This window comes from Zonotrichia albicollis, chromosome 4 (assembly GCF_047830755.1).
Source record: "Zonotrichia albicollis isolate bZonAlb1 chromosome 4, bZonAlb1.hap1, whole genome shotgun sequence".
Lineage (NCBI taxonomy): Eukaryota > Metazoa > Chordata > Aves > Passeriformes > Passerellidae > Zonotrichia > Zonotrichia albicollis.
In genome coordinates, this window is record NC_133822.1 from 58,327,481 (window position 1) to 58,332,540 (window position 5,060).

Sequence of the window (5,060 nt, forward strand, 5' to 3'; positions counted from 1 at the left end):
TGAAAGAATTAACTTTAGCAGCCACCTCTGAAATATAAACCTCTTTCACACAGCTACAAACGGGGAGGAAGGAAGAACTAAACGTGTGTTCAACCTTTGTGCAGGACATCTCCCCACGATAAGAAATGAAATAGAGGCTTCTTAACCAACTTTTTCAGATAGCATTTGACTTTCACTTTCATGGCACTCCATGCATAGAAAGATTCAGTCTTTATCAAACAAGATCTTGATCTCAAAATGTCACCTTTTTCCATCATATAACTTAATGTTTCCCATTTCCCTTGACTATATCAAAGGGTAAGCCGACACCATAATCTAATAGTACAGTACAGGTTAGGATATATAGCAAGACTATCTTGAAATTAACCATGACAGAGGCTGACAGCATTAGTAGCATCATCACAGATTTCAGTACAGTTTAGAAACCTAGTTCTTCATTTAGGACACTTTGAATCTTTCCGCCTGTTGTTGTAGTTCCACTGGTAACTTTAAAGCTCATCTAGGTATGTCTATTTCCAGACAATAAGGTAAATGGCATCTTACCACAAATCATCTTTTCTGATAAAGCATCACCTCCATCTCCAGGTCTTACCAATGCTCCATCAAAACCCTTCAATAGCCATCCAACATGCTATTGCAAAAAACATTCCTAATTCCCTAATCATAATTTGAGACAAAGGAATATCAGAAGATATTTTTAAAATAGCTTTTCACCATACACTACACAACTCCTACACTCCAGTAATATTACTGACTTTGAGCTAGTGCTTTACAATGCTGCATTTTTTTAACAAAAAGAAAACTTGTGGAAACTAGTTTTGCCTCTAGACAGCATGAAAATAAGTTAAAAACTGGTTAAAGAGAGTTTTAATTTATCAATTAATGTTGCTGCAATTTTTTCTATTCTTAATTCTTGCTGAAACCAAATGGTGATTTGTCTTGGCCCAGTCCAGCACTAATTCAGTAAAGGAGAACCTTTCCAGAGGCTTCAGCAACTATCAGACTAAATATTATGCCCAAGCTAACAAACAAACCACTGCTTTTCATCATGCTGTGACAAGGAGTACTTAGGAAGGAATCATGGGTTGCAGAATGTTTTGAAGACAAAGACATATAAAAGACATATTTTTGTTTAAATCAATTACTGTCAGTGACATTAATTAATGGCTATTATTCTGTACATCTCGATCCATCATGCATTCACTCAGTTTAAATCCTTTACTTCTGTCCTGGGTATAAATAAGTATGGGAGATGGGAAGAAAAGGTGAGAAAAGATGTAGTTATTAGTTTAGTCTAAGTGATTGACATGCAAGTGAACACTGATAGACAAAGTCTCCAGTCTTGTGCCATTATCTAGTTAGAGAAAGAGCATTTACTTAGTAAGGGCAGTTAAAACAGAAAACAGAAAAATGGTGTACATGCAATAATATGAAAGAGGGAAAAGATTCTGCCTTTGTACAAGAAAGAAATACCAATGGCTATGAGGGAGACCAACAAGCACAACTGGGAACAGAGGGAGACCACACTCTAGTTGAAAATAATGTCCTATCTACTAGCTTCATCTTCTTCAGTGCAGAGGGGAAGAGGTTTAATTTAGTTCTTGTCTGAACAGTTCGCACTGAGTTAAACTTTTTCTAGAAGTCCACATATTTTTATCAAAAATGTGCAGAGAGGCTTTCACCAAATCAAGCACACATATACACAGCAAGATTGTGTTAACACTGTAAAAATAATATAATGAAAAATAATATCGTTTGTTCTCTGCATCTTTTAAAATGGTGTTCTAAAATAACTAAATCAGGCAACAGAGTAGCCATTTCCTTTCAAAGTATAACAGCAGCGGGTCATTTTAGAACATTTTAATGGGACAACTTCTTTAATGAAGCCTCATTCCTCTGAACACATCAAAACCAAATGTTGAATCAAGACAAATAGTTTCCATGTGTCCTTAAACACTGTTTAAATAACGGTGGAAACAACAGATAGAATTAAAAATGTGTAGAAAATAAGACAGCTCTACATGGGTTAGCTGCTCTATTGAACAGCATAGTAAACATTAGAGGGAAAAACATTACAGAATTAGCAAGCTTTGGACCTAATTAAACACACAACAGAACAACAAAAACTATAGTTAAATGTTTTTATCATATATATTATTAGCACTGACCAGTTGCACTTTCTTTGCCTTAACTGGAAGAAAAGAGGCTATACCTTTGCAACAAGTGGGAAACAATAATGTCTTAAGCATGGACTTAAGATGAGCAGTATAAAATCTGGTTCCACTTGGCTTCCTAACAGTGCATTCCCCAGTGCCCTAGAAAACTGCACTTCTTTAGCAAATGGTATGAGATGTATTACCTTCTGCACTGCTATTAAATAAATCTATTAGGATAAGGCATAAATACAGTTTCTCCTTGCAGAGAAGGCTGTTCTAGCTGACTGTTGAATGGTCAAAAGTGCTGAACCAGAGGTAGAAGAAATATTTTAAAGGTTATATACTTTAGAAAGAAACACTGATGGCATATTTTGAGAGCTATTTTGAAACAACAATTAATTCTTTAATTCTACATTAAAGCATGTCAAACTAAGAAAGAAAAGATAGTATTACTCTTGAGCGATATTTTATTTCTAAATCCCATATGACTGTAGTTAAATTTTAGTAATAAAGGGTGAATGAGGACAAAGGCTGCCCTCAATTGTTTTCAGCTCTTTGTTACAGATTGTATGCGCTGTCAGACTTCTTAACAAAACTTTGTCCTATGACTGCAACTGGTCTACTCTGTGACCCAAAATAGAAACTAGACCACTTCCTATAACATGTGCTTGTTTTCCCAGTACCAAGCATAAAAATTGCAAGCTTTGTAAATATATATATAGAAAAAGAAACATTAGAATTATTGTAAGGGGATACCTGGATTCATACAATCAATACTAAGACATTGAAAAATCTCTCTTTAACCTAAATTAAGAGGAGAAGATAAAACAATCCTTGTACAGTGAAAGGATTATTATGATTACATTACTGGAACAGAATTTCCAAATGCTCTTTTATCCTCATTTATCCTTTCCAAAACACATCATTTATTGACAAATTTACAGGATAAACTATTGAACAAGTCTGGCTGATGAAGCCAGTCCCTTATTTTCATGGTGCTTTGTGGGAAATCTCAGATTTCTAACCATGCAGTGTTTTAGCAGCTTTGAAGAGAATGTGGCAACAAAAATGTTCCTTTAGTAAAGTATGTGCAGACATTTGAAGAGTTATGTGCTTCCTCAGATTGGAAAAAAGTTTGCATAGTAAGAATACACAGTATGCCGTCCCTGTCTCTCATTCTTTTCAGAGAAAACTGGACATTGAGCTAGTAAAGGCTGTTTCTCTAATGTAAGAGCTTTGTAAACATTTCAAGCAGTGGCAAAAGGGTTCCCACAAAGAATTAGTTTAAAATACGGAACTTGTCTTATTTTTTTAGCTGGCATCTTGTTTTGGGCAAAGGGAGGAATCTTCATCTTTAATGATAAGACTCAGAGGAAAAGAAAAGCTAACTTCAGAAATAATGTGCAGACAGAAGAAAAAAGCAAGACACTCAGGAGTTTGGGATTAATACCTTCCTTGGTGGCATATCTGAAAAACAAAACTGTGATCTTGGAGATGCAGCCCTTCCAAATGTAGGGTGTTTTGCTCACCCTTTTGTCTTTCTTTCCCTGTAGAATCTTCCTTCACTTACTGAAAAAACTGTTCATCTGTTCAGATATGGAGCCCTTTCAATGCAATTTTTCTTCTTTTATAGGATTTGAGTTCAAGTATCATGCATTTGACTTTTGATCATTTACTGCATTTAAATTTATAATTCTTCAGACTCCTTTTAATAACTTCTGTTTCCTCAGTTTCTGAAAGCCTCTCCTTAAAATTGAAAACCCTAATACATATTGCTTTCCTTATTCTTAATTTAATTTGTATATTTGTAGGCACTCCAAATCTGGGTTCTATACCTTGTCCTTCTTTACAATCCTTCAATTTACAAAGTCACTACTAAAATAGCAGAATGTGTGGTTGGTTCTGTGTTTCTTTCTTGGAGCTATGTGTAAAGGAACACGCAATCATAGCGAGCAGCATTCCTTCTCCAATCTACAACTACAGTGTTCCATAAAAACATAAATTTTCAGTAGAAAGAACCTAATAGAGAGAATCTGGCATTCTGAATTAAAATCAAGTTTTTTATGTTATTATTTTAGGAACCCCTTTAGGTATAACCTGCTTAAAGTAGAAACAGCAGAAATGGCATGATTGTAATAAATAGTCTAACATGCCAGATCACACATTTCAGAGATAATCTCAATAATTTCTGCTATGACTTGACAGCCATTCAGCTGCAAATAAGAGAGGAGGAGAAAAAACTGCGTAAATTAGTCATCAGAAGGTTATGAAAAACTACCAGTAACAGAAAGATGATGGCAACTTTAGGATGTTCCAGGGAGAAAATTTCTAGTAGGGATAGAGCAGGTCAAATGAATGCCTTTAAAAGAAATGATTGCTGAGACTGAAGACCAAGAAAAGAACCTGTTAAATAGCTCATCATGTCATCACTAGGATTTTTGAAAAGCCAAGGCTGTTAAAATATCAGGTACATCCCATTCACAATGATTACTCGAAAAGTGTTCTATTAAATCTTGCAAACAAGCAGGTGGCAATTCAGCTCTGGCACAGAAATATCAGACAACCCATAGTACCTGCAGCGTTGGATTATGAGTCTTGTTTTCTAATCTAAAAACATCAGGCTGCTAACTGAAACATTGGTTGGTCAATTTGAAGCCCTGAGACAAGGCTTACTAGGGCCCAATCAAGATGATCAGTCAGGGTATGAACTTCAAGATCAGGAGGAAAGGGATCACTTTAATAGATACCCTCGTGTCCCTCTCTCTTTGACAGAACTAGCATCTGAAAGAAGCAACCAAGGGTCATTTTCAGAACCCAAAAGAACCTGAACAGCAGCATCAACTTCAGCCTTGTAAAATTAAATCTTTGACGCCATTCTTGGTAGCTCAAAACACCGACCTCATT